At 42.7% G+C, this 20,918-nt stretch overlaps 1 protein-coding gene across 5 annotated transcripts in view; it reads left to right on the top strand.

Moving 5' to 3' along the window:
- Positions 1–20,918, top strand: part of DPP6 (dipeptidyl peptidase like 6) — an 853,145-nt gene that overhangs the window by 387,095 nt on the left and 445,132 nt on the right. The window lies entirely within an intron of this gene.

Raw genomic sequence — 20,918 nt, forward strand, 5'->3', positions numbered from 1 at the left:
TCCCTGCTCCCTACTTTACAACCAGATTATGTTACTTCTGCCCTCTTTGGGAAATGCTATGTTAAATGTTATTTTTCTGTAATTTGTAATGACCTGTATACCTGAAAGACAGTTCCTATTGAAACATGAGATTGAGAACCCATCAAACAGGTATCTCTACCATCAACTAAAATAAGCACCATGGGCCTTTCTTAAGAAGTGAGGGTCTCTTGTTTGAGGACAAGCATGTTCAAGTACCACCAGCCAGGAAGGTCAACCAGGGCAAGGCGGTGCATTCCAGAACCTCCAGGGCTACGGCGTCAGGCACGTGACCTGTGTTTTAGGCGATTGTGAGTTAATGGAAATGATATTAGCGATCATAGGCAATGACTAACATTTACCGAGCATTTAGGGAATTGTATCAGTGACTGCTGGAAATGGAATACAAGAATTAATGTTCCAGGAATTAATAATGTTCTTCAGAAAAGCTTATGGCTTCATCCACAGGCTTTTGTCATGTTAGTATTAAACGCAAAACAATGGAGAGACTGTGGCTCATTCCTCCTTCCTTGAATGGGCGTTTGCACGTTTCAACACGTTGGAAGGTTACCTTCTTAAAATGCCAGCTCGTTATTCGTGTGAGAGTGATCATACACTGGTATTAAATGAAGAGTTGAGGCTTATCATTTTAGACACGATGGATATGCTTTATTTACAGATAGTCATCCTTCCAGGATTTAAATTCACATTGACTATTTTTTTAAAATAGTGCTCACAGCTTAGTTCTGGATATCTTTGCATTTTCCATCTCTCTTGGCTGCTTGAGAACACAGCGTCCTTAGGAAAGAACAAGTCTTGTGCAGAGAACATTCTCCTTTCTCCCACAGTTGCATTATCGGGGAGAGGCGTGCCTGCTGATGTGCACTTCGCCAGCAACCTCCCACACCCTTGGTTCTGCTCTGGGCTTGTCTTCCTTTTTCTTTCCTTCTCCTGAAGCGGTTAGAGCCAGAAGCCTGAAGGAAACCACAGTATATAGAACTGGTGAATGCTGTCTTGAGAGAGAGAAGAGCCCTCGAATTTTGAAGCACAGTTTGTGTAAGAGTTCATGGGCTCTGGATCATCTGAGAGTTCTATTTGTAGTTTTATGAGGAACCTCTATACTCTTTTTTTCATAAAAGCAGCACCGTTTTGAATTCCCACCAACACGCCAGGAGCGGTGGCTCACACCTGTAACCCCAGCACTTTGGGAGGCTGAGGCAGGTTGATCATGGTCAGGAGATGGAGACCATCCTGGCTAACATGGTGAAACCCCATCTCCACTAAAAATACAAAAAAAATTAGCCAGGTGGGGTGGCGGACACCTGTGTAGTCCCAGCTACTCGGGAGGCTGAGGCAGGAGAATGGCGTGAACCTGGGAGGCGGAGCTTGCAGTGAGCCGAGATGGCGCCACTGCACTCCAGCCTGGGCGACAGAACCAGACTTCATCTCAAAAATAATAATAATAATAATAATTCCCACCAACAGTGTGCTCCACAGCATTTCCAAATAAGTGAAATCAAGGTGTCAAGGAGACACCAGCACCCCCATGCCATCTGTAGCACCATTCACAGCAGCTGAGGTGTGGAAACAATGTAAATGCCTTTGAGGGATGGTTGGATAAAGCAAATGTGTTATGTACATACAATGGAATATTATTTAGCCTTACAAGAGAAGAAGAAGCCCGGGCACAGTGGCTCATGCCTGTAATCCCAACACTTTGGGAGGCTGAGGCGAGCGGACCACCTGAGGTCAGGAGTTCGAGACCAGCCTGGCCAACATGGTGAAACCCTGTCTCTGCTAAAAGCACAAGAATTAGCCGGGCTTGGTGGCAGGTACCTGTAATCTCAGCTACTCGGGAGGCTGAGGCAGAGAATTGCTTGAACCCGGGAGGTGGAGGTTGCAGTGAGCCGAGATTGAGCCTCTGCACTCCAGTCTGGGTGACAAGAGCTAGAAGACAGAAGGAGATCCTGCCACTTGTGACAACATGGATGAATCTGGAAGATGTAATGCTAAGTGAAATAAGCCAGTCACGGAGGGACAAATACCGTGTGATTCCACTCATAGGAGGTATCTAAAGTAGTCAGACTCATGGAAGGAGAGAATAGAATTGTGGTTACCAGGCACTGGGAGGAGGGAATTGAGGTGTTACTAATGAACAGGTATACAATTTCAGCTATGGGGGTGGGTAGGAAATGGGGAAATACTGGTCAAAAAATGCAAAGTTTCCATTCGACAGGAGGAATAAGTTTTGGATATCTATTGCACGGCATGGTAACTGTAGTTAATAATAATGTACATTTCAAAATTGCTAAAAGAGTAGATTTTAAATGTTCTCACAACAAAAAATAAGTATATGAGATGATGAATATGTTAATCAGCTTGGTTTAATAATTCCACAATGTCTGCATCCATCAAAACATTCCAATGTACCCCATAAGCATATTCATTTACTATCTGCCAATTTTGTTAAAAAAAAATCAATATGCGAAATGAGTAAGTTCTACAGATCTGCTGTACAACGTTGTGCCTATAGGTAACAATGCTGGTATTTTGCACTTAAATCTGTCAAGAGAGATGATCTTATGTGAAGTGTTCTTACCACAATAAAACTTTTAAAAATAAAAATAATAAAGAAAATAAGGCAAAGTTAAAAAAAATGTTCCTAGGCTCTGGAACTAAGTACACCAGGATTCGAAGTCTGAGTCTCCCAATTACTAAGAGTGTGACTTTGGGCACCCACGTCACGTTTGACACTTAGTTCTATATCTGTAAGTGAATATAACAATGCCTAATTTTCAGCATCATTACAAGAAGTATAGATCCTGCTTTAGGGTCTTGCATGGGGCAGTAACTAGAAACTTGTAGCTACTGTTATGTGACTGCCATACTATCTTTGGCCCTTGTAAGCTATCTGATTTTAGACAAATAATTTGAATGTCATTTTCTTTTTTTTTTTTCTTTCTTTTTTCTTTTTTTTTTTTTTGAGACAGGGTTTCACTCTTGTTACCCAGGTTGGAATGCAATGGTGTGATCTCGGCTTACTGCAACCTGTGCCTCCCGGGTTCAAGAGATTGTCCTGCCTCATGCTCCCCAGTAGCTGGGATTACAGACGTACACCACCACACCTAGCTAATGTTTTGTATTTTCAGTAGAGTCAGGGTTTCACCGTGTTGGCCAGGCTGGTCTTGAACTCCTGACCTCAAGTATCTGCCTGCTTTGGCCTCCCAAAATGCTGGGATTATGGGCATGAGCCACAGTGCCTGGCCCTTGAGTGTCAGTTTCTATACCTTAGAAAGTGGGTATTGGCCTGGATGATCTGTTTAGAGGGTGGTCTAAGACTTTGATGTGTATGAGTTGTAAAGTAATATAATGCATCCAAATGATACCAAAAGCTTTTGGTGAACCCAGTCAGTTTAGTCAAACAAGTCATTAGTGGAGGAATGAAACCAGCTATTTAAATTAAACACTGGCATGTGTCTGGTTTATTACAGTGGTCCCAGTGCCCAGCATGTTGTAGGCACTGAGGAGAAATTTATTTAATGATTGAAAAGCATCAGTCACAGCTATAGAACATAGAAAGCACATTTGAAACAGTTGAAAAGATGTAATGAAGTGACAACTTAGTAAAGAATGGACAGGGTCAGGAAAGCAGGAAAACATGGTGAAACATTCTGGTACTAGAATGGCAAGAAATTGCTACCACCCCTTGGCCCAAGGGAGCAGTTACTGAAACTCAGCAAATTTCTGTAGTTATAGAGAAAGACCAAGGACAGGATCTGTGGGAATAAGTACCTGAATTCTCTCCTGACTTTTTGATCTCTTGGTCAAGCCTCAAATTTATTGGCCAAATCTAACTAAAAGATAGAGCACAAGGAAATCAGGATGAGGCTGGTCTGTAGAGGTCACTCTTCTTAGACAAAGAGCAGATGAAAAAGGGAGCAAAAAGGATCTGAAGGGACAAGTGAAGAACATATAGCACACTAGAGAAGCTTCCTGTAGAAGCAAATTTGTGTATGTGGGTGGGAACTAGGATATTTTATTTGTTTGAGGATCCTTTTATTACAGGTAAGAGCAATAACTGCATATTTTGGTCTGAGATGTATTTTTTTCTACAAATAAAGTTAATAGGCTAATAAGGGCAATGATCACCTTCAGAAAACACACACTTTTCACTAGTTAATGCCAGGTCTGATCAGCACATTTTAGATGGATGGATGGATGGATGGATGGGTCAATGGGTAGATGGATGGATGGATGATGAGGAGGTGGTAGATGGATGGGTGAATGGGTAGGTGGATGGTTGGATGGATGGATGGATGGATGGATGGATGATGAGGAGGTGGTAGATGGATGGGTGAATGGGTAGGTGGATAGTTGGATGGATGGATGAATGATGAGGAGGTGGTAGATGGATGGGTGAATGGGTAGGTGGATGGTTGGATGGATGGATGGATGACGAGGAGGTGGTAGATGGATGGGTCAATGGGTAGATGGATGGTTGGATGGATGGATGGATGATGAGGAGGTGGTAGATGGATGGGTGAATGGGTAGATGGATGGTTGGATGGATGGATGGATGATGAGGAAGTGGTAGATGGATGGGTGAATGGGTAGGTGGATAGATGGATGGGTGGATGGTGAGTGGGTGGGTAGATGGATGGGTGGGCGGATGGATGGGTGAGTGGATGAATGGTTGAGTGGATGGGTGGGTAGCAGGTGGGTAGGCTTCGGCTAAGTTAGGATTGCTACCTTTAGAAGCATAGCAATGGTAACATAGAGTATTGTCAAGGCAACAACATTTAGCCAGAAAAGACAGATCCAGAGCAGGGTCTCCCAGCTGGCTTGCAATAAATAAATTACTTCTTCATAATTTTGTCAAAAACGTCCAATGTGCTTGGTTTGAATGACCAGGAAATATCTAGCTGTGTTGAACTCCACCATCTCAGGGGGAGGTATTACCTGCTGATGGTTCTCAGTTTGTTGAAAGGTCCCATCCTAAGATTGTATGTTGTTGTTAGTGTGATTACAGAAAATCTGTGCCCTCTTTCTAACCTGTGTCAAAGACAAACAAAGCATGACACAAGGTGGTAAGAACAGATTTTAATCAGTAACAACTATTGCAATAGGGAAAAGAATATAACGTGAACTAAATTCAACTTCCATTTCTACAGCAGTGACTGGACATTTATAAAAGGAGAAGGAAGGAGTGGAGAGAGTTAAGCAGGATTTAGTAGAGTCAGGGAGGTGAAAACCTCCGAGGGTTAGTCATTGTACATGCGATAATGTCAGTGGCGCCTGTGAATTGGCAATTATGGAAGTTAGGATTCCATCCTCCCACAGAGACCGGACACAGAGGCTCTGTCCTCAGGTGTCAGCTGGAACAAGTGATAAGCCCTTTTGGCAGGTGTGACTTTTCTCTGGCAGGCACTTTTGGTTGGGGGACAGCCAGGGTCATCCTAGGAATGTGACCTTGTTCTGTTAGTGTTAGTGTTTGTTCAAGTCTTTATAGACCGAGGGTAAGGCCTAGTTAAGAAAGGATTCAGAGAAATCTGATGCAAGTTTGGTCGAGGAGAGAGTCCTTGTCAATTGTTTTTTCTTTAGGCTTTTAGGTATCTCCGAATACCAAAACCGAAAATACAGACAAAAACGAATAAGCAAACTACATTGTCAAGGAACAGTTTTATTGTCAAAATGTATCTCAATGATGAGTAATGAGTTGGAAAGTTATAAGATGCCTCTATTAATCACTTTTCTAAATGAGTTGAGTTTTGCAGCACAGCTGAAAATTTTGATTTCATTGTTTAAAGCCAATTTTGGAAAGAATGATTGAGTGCAAGTTAAAGCCGGAAACTCACAGAGGCAAAGAAACATAGAGGATGGTCTATTCTCCTACTGCCATAGACTCTATAAAGAGCTTGTTTCATGGCCTTTATTTTCAATGTTCCTCCTTTCGAAAATAATCATTGCCTGTTTTCCCACCAATGTGGACACATATATGAACATTTTTTGACTCTCCCCAACCAGAGTGTAAAAATGATACTATCCTCTCCTGTTTTTGCACGCCATTGGAGAGATGAGGTGCAAGTGTACCATAGACCTAGAAACCTTGCAACGTCAGCTACACGCTGTTTATCTCAACTCACATACACAGATAGATTAGGGTGTTGTCTATAAAAAAAAGAAGGTGTTCAAAGAAAACCTGCTAGGTGATGTATTTGCTTTCGCTGATTGCTGTTACAAATTACCACAAACTTAGTGACTTAAAACAACACAAATTTATTATCATATGAGCTCCAAAGTCTGAAATAGGCTTCCTGTAGCTCAAATCAAAGTGTCTGCAGGGCTAATTCCTTCTGGAGGCTCCAGTGGGGAATCTGTTTCCTGCTTCTAGAGGCTTCTACATATCTTGGCTCGCAGCTCCTTCCTCCACCTTCAGAGCCAGCAATGGCTGCCTGTGTTTTTCTAATATCATATTACTCAACACCAACTCTTCTCCCTCCCTCTTCCACATTTAAGTACCCTTATAATTAAAATTGGGCCCACGTGGATAATTCAGGATAATCTCGTGTTTTAAAGCCAACCGATTAGGAATACTAACTCCATCTGCTGCCCTGTTCGTGTAACGTGGCCACAGGTTCTAGGAATTAGAATTTAGATGTCTTTCGGTGGCCTTGTTCATTACAATGAAGCAATTTCCATCTGCTGCAGATTCTAGATCTAGCAGTTGCCACTTGACAACTGAGTGACCTTATGTAAATCTCCTCACACTTAAAACAAATGCTTCCTTCGCTCTTCTCATTTGCAAGTTGAAGGCATTGTGTTAGGTACCTCTGTTTCAGAGTCCTCCAAGTTTGAGGAATCCTTTTGATCAAAGGTGAAGGTCATGAAGTGTAATTTACTTTGGTGTGGTTATTGCAATCTCGTTGATTTATTTTTTGTCTTGGATACCCGTGAAGTCTTATGCACATTTAAAGTTAATTATTTCTTTATTATATAATTAAATGTAGATGAGTCCCAGCGTAAAGTGTCAGATGGATAACTTATTCTTTCCAAAAGAAGAACAGACTCACTCAGCAGCAGCTTTTCTGCTCTCTCTGGAAACCAGGTATTGAGTCGTCTTAGATTAACTCATGGTCTTACTTACAGGATTGGGTATGGATTTTAACAGATTACAGTCACTTTGGATGCCTTCTAGAAATTGATTATAAACTGTTTTTATTTTTCATATGAAACACCCAACAACACTGCATAGAAATTAGATACTCCTAACGTGGATTTGAACCAGTAAAATTAGCTGTAAATACTGAAGCATAACGAAGGTTTAGTGTCTTCTCTTTGTAGGCAATAGGTGCAGCCCTAAACATTTCTCCCCCCTGGAGCTTAGCTATACAATTCTAATCACTACTGTGGTTTCTGCTCAGTGGGTCCTCACTCATGTTTTGAAAACATTGGCTTTGTCCCTATCTGGGCTTGCTAGTTAGTTGATACATCCAGGAGTGTGGTGGCCTCAGGGGAATGGAATTTCTTTCTTCTGTTTATAGGTTAGTTTGGGGAAAAAAAAAAAAAAAGTGTGTGTGTGTGTGTATGTGTGTGTTTATGTACTGAGATGGAGTCTCATTCTGTATCCCAGGCTGGACTGCAGTGGCATGATCATAGCTTACTGCAGCCTTGACCTTCTGGGCTCAAGCGATCCTCCTACCTGAGCCCCCCAAGTAGCTGGGACTACAGGCACACAGCACTATACCTGGCTAATTTTTAAGTGTTTTGTAGAAATGGGGTCTCACTATGTTGCCCAGGCTGATTTTGAACTCTTGATCTCAAGTGATCCTCCTGCCTCAACCTCCCAAAGTCCTGGAATTACAGGTGTGAGCCACTGTGCCCAGCCAAAAATATTGTGCGTATTTTTAAGCACTGGTTGGCAGTAAGTTTGAGAGTTACAGGGCTGAAACAAAAGATGAGATTTTGCTACAAAAAAAACCTGGAGGCTCTTTTAGAATTGGATTCAACTTTCTTCCTGCTATAGGGACTATAGATTGCTTGGTTTATGATGCGAGATTTGATTCTTCATGTCATCTTGCCCACACGGCCGCTGCAGTTGTCTTGTTACTCCAGCTCTTTACCCAGCATACTGTTTGCCAGTTGAATGCTATTCATGCCAGAAGCTTGGCAAAACACTTTGGTACCATAAAAATATATTTAAGAATTTAACATTTTGGCTTTTATTGTAGTATTGAATAGGGAATGGGAAATTAGCCAATATAGGACTACTAGGGTCTACATTCAAAAGAACTTTCATAGCACAATCTTTTGGTAACGTATTTGGTTGAGGATCTACTAACTATAAATAATCATGTGAGAATTTGGTGAGCTATGGTAATGAATATGACGTGAGATGACTTTGGAGGAGTTTACGGTTCCGTAGTAGAGACAGACACGTGTAGAAAATCCTGTATTGGTTTTATTCCTTGTTGACCGTAGTGCTTTTGTGGGGTGTATCTCATTAGAATGTTATGGCTGGGACATACGAGTGGAAGGTTTCTTTAATGTCTGGTTTCTACATAGGTGAGACACAGCCTTACTGTATTGTTCTCCAGAGGGGCAAACCATCCAAGACTATTTTAGAATTAAGGACTTGCTGCTCTGGCTACTTGGTCACTGTTGAGAGGATGTGTTGGAATGACATATAAAACCATGAGATGATGGTTTTGGAAAAACATCAGCCGAGTAGGTTATTTGGTTCTCTCCCCCCCCAAAAAAAAAAAAAAAAAAAAAAAACAAAACTGAGCCATAAATATTCAAAAACGTTTGTATACATAGAACACAAAATTCCCAGGGAATTATTTGTTTCCTACCCTAGGAGTCAAATGTGTTTGTTTAGAGTGATGTGTAAGACTTTCTGACCCTCCCTGAGGATTACCAATTCTTCTAACAATGCCCTTTATTAGTGCATCAGTGCTAGTAGCTTTCTTTTCATCAGAAATAATTTTGGTGAGGGTGTCTATGCACATAGAAATAGCAACTAAGATCATTAATATTTTATTGTTGGAAGCAATTTTATTTTATAATCACATTTTCATTTGATGTTTTTAGTTTTCTGCTTCTCACATAAATGCATGGTGTTGAGAGAGACAAGTATTTTTTGTCTCTAATATCTTAAAAATTAGGAATATGTGCATTCTGTATTGTTTTGTATTCACAAAATAGTTTTGAAAAAGCTTGAGATTAAGTGAAATTTGTATGTTTTTAACCATAGTTGTTGTGGGACAAATTTAAGCTTTATCTCTTGGGTTTATATGTGGTTGACATATTGATGCATGTATTCTCTTTATTCTGTAGGCCTTCTTTTTTCCTTAGAAATAAAGTCACATTCAGTAGTTAAATAATACTTTACTCAAAAGTACAGTGATTTTAAAATAAGCTTCAACTGTCAGAAGAGGCTGAACTTGACTGAAATATGCACTCCTAACTGAATATTGCACATTCATCTTAGCAGAAGTTATCATAAACATTTAAATATTTGCACTTGGTATTTAGACATTGATTTTCACCAATGACTGAATAGATATAAAGCCCATTTTTCTTCTTTAGCCCACATGAATATCAGTTCAGTTTGTTTGTTGTTTCTTCTGGGTGATTCACAGATGAATGCCTAGTGTCTTCATGTGCAAGCTGTTCATGGAGGGAAGCCACTTTTCTGTTGCCTCTGTAACCATTGCAGGGCCTTCAATAGCAGCCTTCAGACACTACGCGTGCATTCAGCACTGGAATAAATAGGATAGCCAAGGGTAGCTAATTATTTTCAGGTTAATTCCTAAAGAGTTAATTTGCATTGCCTTGCCCAAAATCAAACCAGCAGAGCGTTTTATTAAGCAAGCCTTTTGTGTGAGTGGCATGGAAGCACTGAATCAGTTGCTGTATCTTTTAATCTAAATTATCAGCATTTTCAGCTTTATATTAATACACTGACTGAGGAACTTTATTTAAAAGAGTCCTAGGTAAATTGATAGCTCTATGTTCCAAATTTTTCTGAATAAGAAAACAGTGATCTGCTGGATGAAAAAGGCAGTTCAGAATGTGACGTAACTTCTGTTGAAAGATTTTTGTTGAAAATTCCTCACAGACTTTCATAAAATATTTCAACACTCTTATTTTTTAAAAAAAACCTTGAAAAGTCAGAAATCAGTTAGAATCATTGACTTCTAGACATAGAAAAATCGGTTTAAATTTTTATTTATCCCGGATGTCTTCTTTTTTAGCATAATACACCTAAAACACATATTCCACTAGCATAGAGTGATGAAGTATTCAGAGGGAGATTGCATTTTAAAGCTATAAAGAACTTGTAAGAATAAATGTGGGAAACAGCATGCAGATTTCTTAAAAGAACTAAAAAGAGCTGGATTGCCATTTGATCCAGCAATCCCAGTATTTGGTGTCTACCCAGAGAAAAAGAAGTCATTATATCAAAAATACATCTGCATGCGTATGCTTACTGCAGAAAAATTCACAACCACAAAGATATGGAATCAACCAATGAGTGGGTCAGGAAGATGTGGAATCTATACAGCCATAAAAAGAATGAAATAATGGCTTTTGCAGCAACTTGGATGGAGCTGGAGGCCATTGTCCTAAGTGATGTAACTCAGGAATGGAAAACCTAATATTGTTATGTTCTCACTTACAAGTGGGAGCTAAGCTATGGATATGCAAGGTGTACAGAGTGGTATAATAGATTTGAAGACTCACAAGTGGGGAGAGTGGGAGGGGTATGAGGGATAAACAGACACATATTGGGTACAACGTACATTATTAAGATGATGGGTGCACTAAATGCTCAGACTTCAGCACTGTACAGTTCATCCATGTAACCAAAAACCACTTGTACCTCAAAAGCTACTAAAATAAAATAAAACATAAAACAAAATGAAAAGAACATGTAGCCTACTTCCTTAGGTTTTGTAGTCAAAGAACCTCTGATTTAGAATCTAAAAGGCCAGGCCTCAGGTCTGATTCTGCTACTTTACATCCGTGTGACCTTGGGCAAGTCCCTTAACCTCTCTGAGTTTCTGCTTCTTAATCTGTAAAAAAAAAAAAAAAAAAAAAAAAAAGCATAATTTGTCTTATCCTTGTTTTGATCAAATGAAATGAGTTCTGGGAAATCCATCCAGCTGGTCAGTGGAATCCAGGTTTGAGCACAGCAGGGCCTAACGAATTTGCTGATGCTTTTCTGACCACCTAGCTACACAGCTAGGTGGGCAGCCAGACCTACAACCCAACCCACCTCTGCCAAGGCCCAGCCTTTCCATTCACGTTTCAAGGGAAGAAAACATCACATGTATTGGAAAGCATAGTGCCTCTCTTTCTTGATTGTTGGAGTTGGGACTCTCAACATTGTGCTTCACTACTACAGAGCATCGCTTTTAAGGCACAGCCACATAAAACAACCCCCTTGGGTAACACGTTCAAGAGGCTTCCTGAACTCAGGAGGCAATCTGGGCAGGCTTACAGCTGTGTGACAGCACAAACGCTGTTCATTTGAGCATTATCAGGAAGATGTGTAACTGTCGTGGTTGAATATGGAGAAACAGGTGCCAGCCTCAGAATGGCTACCCAAGTCAAGGTGGACCCAAGGCTAATGTGGAGACCACATTCCTCCCTGGAGTGCCGGGGTTAGGCAGGGGCTAGACGAGGTGCAGTGAGGCTGATGAAACACAGCAGTACCACATGTCTTGAGTCACATCAGCAATGCAGGTCGAGCCCGTCACAGACCTTTCAGATGGAGCTGGAGCTGGGTATTATGTCACAGTCCTGGCATTTATTATGGTCACCTCCAACACAGAGGGCTCCTGACCTGGTGCTGTCTGGTTTCTGGAATACAGGCCATCCTTCCTGACATTCTAAAGCCTGCCGCCCACCCCCAAAGAGTCAGACAGCAAGTTTCCATCCACCCTCCCAGTTCTCAGCCTTTGAAGGTGAGAAGCTCCTCTTCTTGGGGCTGCTGTCAGAATCTCAGCGTTCTGCACTGCTGCACTCGCCTTCAGTCCCCAGGCTCCTCGACAGCCTTAGATGCTTAAACAGGCTGCTGCATCTCATCTCTGGACCAATGCTTTCGTTTTCAGGCACTGGGTTAGTTTAATGATGCAAGTCAATTGAGGAGGCTTGGTGTTATAGAGATGCCCTTTGTATGTTTACTTTAACTTCTTGCATCAGTCAGTTCAGGCTGTTGTAACAGAATACCACAGACTGCGCAGCTTAAGCAGCAGCAATGTATTCCTTATGATTCTGGAGGCTGGGGAGTCTGAAGTCAGCGTGCTGGCGTAGTCAGGTCTGGTTAGTAGATGGCTATTTTCTTGTTGTGTCCTCACATGGCAGAGAGCGGAGAGCAGGCTCTTGAGTCTCCTTGGAAGGGCCCTAACCCCATTCACCCTCATGACCTAATTACCTCCTGAAGGCCCCCCTCCTAGTGCTGTCACACTGGGGAGTTAGGATTTCATTGTATGAATTTGGGGAGACACAAACGTTCAGCCCATAGCACTTCCCCAGCTGTGCAACACAGGTGCCCTTTGGTGTTGTTTGCATAGGTCATGTCTGCTGATAGCCACCGTGTGTTGACTGCCTGCTTGGTGCTTGGAACTCTGGTAGAGGCTCTTTATGTTGTCTTTAATTCTCACTTCAGTGCTGCAAGGGCTGTGTTATTCCCAGATGACATCTGAGCTTCCAGGAGTTTAATGGATGGAAGCTCAGCTGGCACATGGTGGAGGCAAACCCAGGGATGTCTGACTCGTTGGAATGTTTCTTTCATTAAGTTAAGTCTTCCATTCAGGAAACCAATATTGTGAGTTCAATGTGTGAAAATGTCACTAGGCTCCACGGTGCTAGAGAGGTGGATCCTAATGATGTCCTGTGCTCACGGCGCTTACTTTGATTAGCACCCAGAGAGAAGACAAGAGCAACACTGGTTGTGTTCAGATGAAAGACAGTGCACCTCAAGGGAAGTGTTGGTGAAGTCCTCAGAGGAAGGAGGAAAGCGAAGGCCTGTGTTCAGAACACCATGATGCCCTGAGAGCAGCTGGTAGGGTCACTTGTTGGGAGCCACAGGCCACCAGGGGGAAGCGCCAAGGCCATCCTTTAAGATGCAGTTACGTCATTACTGAGCAGCACCAGCTCAGGGCTGCTCCAGCAAGCCTAGGCCCACCCTGCTTTTCTGTGCCACTCCCCAGGGCCTGCTGCACACCGCCCACAAAAGGCAGGCGGATGGTGGAATACTCCAGACCCCCAGCTCCAAGGGTTCAGATAGTGGCTGTTGTCAAAACCTCATGTCAGGTTCTGTTTTCCTTCTCCCTTTCTTTTTTTTTTTTCTTCTTCTTTTTTTTTTTCCAAGACAGAATCTCACTCTTGGTGCCCAGGCTGGAGTGCAGTGGCGTGATCTCGGCTCACTACAACCTCTGCCTCCTGAGTTCAAGCGATTCTCCTGCCTTAGCTTCCTGAGTAGCTGGGATTACAGGCATGCGCCACCATGGCTAATTTTTGTATGTTTAGTAGAGATGTGGTTTCACCATGTTGGTCAGGCTGGTCTGAAACTCCTGACCTCATGATCCACCCACCTCAGCCTCCCAAAGTGCTGGGATTATAGGCGAGAGCCACTGCGCCCGGCCTTTCCTTCTCCCTTTCTTACCCCACTTCATTGGAATTGGTATTCAGCACCTTCCTTTCCTCCCGGTGTCTGCCCTGTGATCCAGGACAGCGCACAGCTCCTGGTAGCCCTGGGCTCTATGGTTTCAGGCTGGGCTCATCTGTTCCAGTACCCTGATCTCAGCCTGGCCCAGTTCTATGGCCTCTCCACCCTCCACTTCCCTTGGAAGAAAAAAATGGGGGTAACAGTAAGGAGGTGCTCTGAGTAAAGCAGTTTCCAGGTCCAAAATAATTCAGAGAAATGAAGAGCAAAAATCACAGTACAAGTAGTTTAGCTTTTTCTCAGTTAATCTGCAATAATATTAAATAAAGCTAGTTTTAAGTATTTAAGCTCTAATGAATTCCATGTACTAAGTTGGCTGGCTGTTTTTTAATACATATTATTTGAAGATTCTCTTGAAAATTGCTTGTATCATGCTGCTATGTTACAAGAACATAGTTTTCATGCATTCTGGTATGGAATGTGTATGTTGCTGTCACTTATTTAATAATCATAGTCACAATCAATCAGTACAAATATTTATGGCCCTAAGTACCCTGAGATCTGTTGCTTGATACATGTCTGAACATTTTGGACAAAAAGAGGCCAGTTTGGGACAATGAGATGGCCTTTTAATAGAGAGATTTTTTTTTTCTTAACAATGATCTAGGGGTTTTTGGGGGGAAACACACACCCCCTTCTCCATGGGGACTGAAAATGCTCTTGTCCGTGTGTTCTGTCACAAGCAGATGAACAGGCTTTCAGCACCGGCACTGGATTTTATAAGGCATTGAGTTTGGTTATCATCATTATTGCTTTTACCAGTTTATTTATTCATTATGGTGCTGGCCACAAAGCTTATGCATGCTGAGCGTGCGTTTCAAGTTTTGAGTTTTGCTGAAACATTCAAGACACAGACGTGGGCATCACAGGTCGTGAGTTCTGTTTGACAATGATGCCACTGATCACCCATGTTGCTTCTGACTTGGTAAAAGAAAAATTGTACTTAGGAAAAGCTGCCCTCATATAACGTGTATTTATACGGTAGTTAAATAAGGCCAGTCAAGGGCTGTAAGACAGCCAATCAGAATTTTGTTTCTAAATGGACATGTTTCTAAACTGGTCTATGACGTGCTGATGGACAGAATTTTGCATTTGAAAAATTGCCATCACAAACTCTTGAGCCTTCCATTCGCAAACCAGTTGCGAGGGGCTTTACCAAACTGACTTATCCGGGTTACAGATGTAACAAGTTCCTGTAGCTAATGGCTCTGCATTTTTTTTTTTTTTTTTGAGATAGAGTCTCACTCTGTTGCCCAGGCTGGAGTGCAGTGGCAACAATCTCAGCTCACTGCAACCTCCGCCTCCCAGGTTCAAGCAATTCTCCTGTCTCAGCCTCCCAAGTAGCTGAGACAGGGCCTACAGGTGCGTGCCATCATGCCCGACTAATTTTTGTATTTTTCTGTTTGGTAGAGATGGGGTTTCAACCTATTGGCCAGGCTGGTCTTGAACTCCTGACCTCAGGTGATCCGGCCGCCTCAACTTCCCAAAGTGCTGGGATTACAGGTGTGAACCCCCCCGCGCCCGGCCTCATACTTCATTGTTTATAAGTGTGTACTGGACACATTGCGAAACACGAACGTTCCCTGGTCCTGTCCCCAGAGACTCCAGTTCAGAGGGTCCAGAAATCTGCATTTGACCTGCACACTCAGGGGGTGCTAAGGCTATTTTTGTCCCATCATTTTGAGAAATACCTGAAGCTATTTCAAACAATGCTTCTCATAATGTCAATTAGTCTTCTCCTTCTGTCGTAGGAACTAGATAATTATTATTTCTTTTGTCCAAAATCCTTTGGATTATACAGATGCATTATATCTGGAGGCAGTAATTAAGCTCTGGCCTGGCCCACTTTCCTCCAGATTAGCATACTGATTACGCTGGCCTTTCCTTACAGGTCCAGCTTTCCAACAAAATCATCACTGTTTGCTTTCCTTTAGGCCTACATGTTCTTTTCCTCTGTTACACAATGTTCGAAGTAAAACAAAGATTTCTGTCTTTCCTTTCGTGTTGTACGTGTCATGACTAAAATGCATGCCTCAGGTCTCGGTCTGTCGTAAACTGTGTTTATTTTTTTAAAATCCATTTTACCTATAAGAACAATAAAGGCGTCATTAGGCTTTTTAAACCTATAACAATTTAAAGACATTGGGTTATAAAATAATGTTTAACCTGGATTGATAGAATTAAAGTACAACATTAACAGTCTGCATTTAGTTTAAGATAGAAACTTAGCCCTCTTGTTCCGAGTATGTACGACTTCATGAAAACCTAAATTTTGCTACTTAAAGTTCAGACTATGTTTTTATAGTTTCAGGTAGAAATTATTTGGAAATGTACCATGCTACTGTAAAAAAAAAAGCCACCATTAACCCATATTTTCTCCTTTTATAACACTGCGGAGTTACAATTTCCACACAGATGACGTGCTTGTAGGGCCTTTAGATGCATGTGGCTGCTGGCTTTCACCCTAAAGGTCCAGACTGGTGGAATCTTCAGCCACCGCTTCCCCCTTCCCTCTCCGGCTGCTGCTGGCTTTGGGGTTGTGATCTGCTTCCCACTCTCCCTGCGTCTGACTCGCTCTTCCATTTTTCTCTCAGTGCATGGTCAATTCTTGTCTTCACATTTCTTCCCTTCTCCCACCTTTGCTTCTGAGCTGCTCCCCTGAGCTGTGGGGAGTGCGACTGGGATCATCAGCATTTTCGAATCAAGGTGCTCTTATCTTCGGATCAGCAAAATAACCCATCACAGAAACGACTGAATTAATGACCCTCCAGATAGCTGAGTCTCTTCCGCATTTTCGATCAGGGCCTGCTTATACTCAGACATTTCTTGTTTGTTGTTGCTGCTTTTATGTTCGTGGCTGTTTCTGAGCAGAGAGAATTTATTTTATTTTATTTTTGTTTTTATTTTTTTGAGATGGAGTCTCACTCTGGTCACCCAGGCTAAAGCACAGTGGTGCAATCTCGGCTCACTGCAACCTCCGCCTGCCAGGTGCAAGCAATTCTGCCTCAGCCTCCAGAGTAGCTGGGATTACAGGCACACGCTACTATGCCCCATTAATTTTTGTATTTTTAGTAGTGATGGGGTTTCACCATGTTGGCCAGGCTGGTCTCGAACTCCTGACCTCAGGTAATCTATCTGTCTCAGCCTCCCAAAGTGCTGGAATTACAGGCGTGAGCCACCATGCCTGGCCGAGAATTTCATTTAAATTGTGGATTACTGGGCATTAATTATGTTTGTGTGAGAGAGAGTGGTAGAGGGACATTGACAGAGCAACAGAGACAGAGAGAGGAGAAGGAGAAGGAGGACGAGAGAGAGAGGGAGAGGGAAGAAGGGAGGGAGGTACTGAGAGAGATCACACCAAACTAATTGCACTTTCATGTGAGTCGCTGCCACAGGCTGCCCTGGGCCAACACTTTCCCATCAGTTTCACTAGTGGAGTTGACCTCATCGGAGCCTCTTTGCTGTCTTCTGTGAGGCTGAAGCCATGCAAAGTCCTGCATTTTCCTCCATCTACCCCTAGGTCCTTGGGTTTATTATGGTCTGTGTTGGCTGTTAGCACCTTTGTGGAAAGATAAGAGCCACCAGTAATGAAGACTGAGTAAATGAGCCAGTGAAACAGAGATGGGGATGTGCGCCCAACAGGCTCCTGGATGATTATTGACGGACACGTGTCAGCTGCTAAATGTTATTTAAAACTTGTTCTTTCCATCCTAAAGTCATTTGTTGTCCTCCTGAATATGGAAATACAATGATTAGAAGGCTGTTTTACCATCCTGAGATATGTGCACCATTGATTTTGTAATTTGTTGCTACCTTCTACTTATAGGAAATGGTCCATGATACATAAAAGAAATTTATGTCAGAGCTTTTCACAGTGAATAAATATTAGGAAGAAAATACATTTAGACAATAGAAGGAAGCGGTGTAATGGGAGATCCTGCAGTCAGGTATGTGTCGTTTATTTTCTCCCAATATTTTTTATAGTTGCTGTGTGAATATCTTACTTTTTAAGGTGCTCAATTCCACATTGGCCTGATATTTCACACATTTTAAGGCATAGTGGGAGAAGGAACCAATCCTGGCCTTTCTCTAGGCACTGATGTCAGTAGACAAACTGAATAATTAATATCTGACTTCTTCTAGAACTTATTTGAGGTGGCTTACAGAATCCTCCCCTGGCTTCCTATTGTGGTTTGGATAAAATGCAAGACCAGTGGCACAGTCCACGAGGCTGGGCCTGGTTTTGTTTGTGCCTGTCCAGCTTCATCTCAGATGCTTCACACCTCACTCCTGACATGTAGCCACACATGCACTAGGTTACAACTGCTCCATCGCACAGGAGACCTGCCCTGGCTGCTCACCACCTCCTTCCTGTATACTCTTCAACTCTCAACTCAAATTCTCTTGCTCAGAGCGCCCTTGCCTGCCCCAACACCTCCGTAAAAGTCAGCACATGCCCCATCATTATAATCCCTCATGGCACCTGGAATTCCTGTCCATTGTCCCACCTCACAGTGTCACTGGATTTGCCTGAGGTCTCTCTCTCCCACCGAGTGCAAGTGTAGGGGGTGTCTCTTCAGTTCACCATGTTAGGCCAATGCTCACTGTCACAGCATTGGGATCCAGTACATGTGGTTAACCACTGCTATTGTGAAATATTACAATGCAAAAACTGTGGAACCTGTAAACTCACAGCTTACCAGGTGAGTGTGACCTGAATTTCCTAATGTGAAATAACCCATCCAGGTCTAGAAACAGAGGACAGCCAATACCCCGCAGCTCTTGTACCTGGACTTCCTCTTTCCAGTGGCAACTTCTCTCTCCCCGCTGAGTTATGTGGCATCTTGGGTTTCATGGAAATGTCTTTCTGGCTTGTCTTCATGGACTTACATGTGAACCACTTACTGAGTGTGGTTTACCCACTGTGTGGAACTTTTTACAAATAGAAACATTCCTCTTATATTCTTTAGTGTCTGATCTATGTCACTTAAAATTATATTTGTGAGGTTCATTCGTGCTGTGCATGTCGTCAGAGGTTGTGATTTGCATGGCTATATGGCATTCTGTTACACGGAATACACCACTCTCGTAGACAGACCAGTGACACCTCATGAAGATGTCCGTATCCCATTTCCTGGTACCTACGACTATGTTAGCTTCCCTGACAAAGGAGACTAAGGTTGCAGGTGAATTAAGATAGTGCGATTACTCATCAATTGCCTCTCTGCAGCCTATCATTTCTCTGATGCTATTTGTTTTTCCATTATACTGGACTATGTGAAAATGCTGATACTAGGCTAATAGTTGTTTAACATGGATGTGATGAATAGATTCCATTCTAGGCCAGCTATAGTTTAAAAATACTACAGCTTTCTTTTTGAGTAATTTGATACTTAAAATAGCGAAGACCTCAGGAACAGCCCATCCTCTTTGAGACCCGTGAACATTCTGCCGTGCCAACTGTCTTGGCTGGCATTTGCTTCCACTTAAATTAGCTTCCTCCTGTCACAGAGGGACCCATACTACAAGGCTGGTGGATGATGACAAATTTGATTCTTGAAAATCTGTTAAGGTAATTGCAAAATTTCACTCAGTTTCCCTGGGAAAATAACTATACCTACTAGTAGAATCACCAGCCTTTTCAAAGAAAATGTATACATCAAATTAGCAAATTAGTTATTTTAAAATTGTAAATCAAAGGCCTAGTGTGGTGGCTCATGCCTGTAATCCTAACACTTTTGGAGGTTGAGGTGGGCAGATCCCTTGAGTCCAGTAGTTCAAGACCAGCCTGGCCAACATGGCAAAACCCAGTCTCTACAAAAAATACAAAAATTAGCCAGGCATGGTGGCTCGTGCCTGTAATCCCAGCTACTTGGGAGGCTGAGGCAGGGAGAAATGCTTGAACCCAGGAGGCAGAGGTTGCAGTGAGCCAAGATCATACCACTTACACTCCAGCCTGGGTGACAGAGTGAGACTCCATCTCAAAAAATAAAACAAAACTAAATTCAATTGTAAACCAAGAATGTGGTTGGAATTTCCACCTAGTTTTCAAGTGTAAGTGTAGGTGGCACATGCCGGAAAACATAGGAGCACGCCCCTCAGGAAATGCCTTCTCAGAAATGGCGCAGGGCTGGGGAGCAGGTGGCTGGACGAAGCATCAATGCTTGCTTCTTTGTGCATTCGGCTTCTTTGTTTTCGATTTCAGAAATCCACTCAAACTAGTTTAAGCAAGGAAAATGAAATATCTCCTAAAGGTCGGGCGCCGTGGCTCACACCTGTAATCCCAGCACTTTGGGAGGCCAAGGTGGGCGGATCACAAGGTCAGGAGATTGAGACCATCCGGGCTAACACGGGGAAACCCCGTCTCTGCTAAGAAAATACAAAAAACTAGCCTGGCGCGGTGGCGGGCGCCTGTAGTCCCAGCTACTCGGGAGGCTGAGGCAGGAGAATGGCGTGAACCTGGGAGGTGGAGCTTGCAGGGAGCCGAGATTGCACCACTGCACTCCAGCCTGGGCAACACAGCAAGGCTCCATCTAAAAAAAAAAAAAAAAAAAAAAAAAAAAAAAAAAAGGAAAAAAAGAAAGAAAAGAAAAGGAAGAAATATCTCCTAAAGTAGCAGGAGTGTATTATTAAATCCAAGGGAAAAATGCATCCAGGCCTCAGGAGGAAAAGTCCATCCAGAAATGGAAAGCCAAGAGGAACTCATTCTGTCTCTTTGAGCTTCTTACCTTTTTGCCTTTGTCCTTTGCTTTTCATTCTCTTTGATTCTGAGCCTGTCTTCTTCATTCCTCTCATTCTGTAAATCTGCTTTATTTCCTTTGGAATCCTTACACCATATGGCAGCCGGCACTTAACTTCCCTCCCCACCTTCCGTTCTCATGGTTCGTGACAGCAGCCAAGAACGACTTGGAATATTTTAATCCCACACCGCAAATCCTGAAGCAGACTTTTGACCTAGGTTAGGCCAATTAATTGTCTTTGGCTGAGGAGGAGAGGAGAGGGCTCACAGACTAGAAATGTGGCTTCCGGGGCCCATGGGTGGAGGAGGAGGGCAGCTGAGATCATCTGACTGGGGTACTCTTCGCAATGCCTCTGTACCATGCTGGAACATTGTACCAGGGTGCCAAGCCCTTTTTAAAAAGTGAGCTCAAATTATTTTAGTCTC

Source organism: Macaca mulatta, chromosome 3 (assembly GCF_049350105.2).
Source record: "Macaca mulatta isolate MMU2019108-1 chromosome 3, T2T-MMU8v2.0, whole genome shotgun sequence".
Lineage (NCBI taxonomy): Eukaryota > Metazoa > Chordata > Mammalia > Primates > Cercopithecidae > Macaca > Macaca mulatta.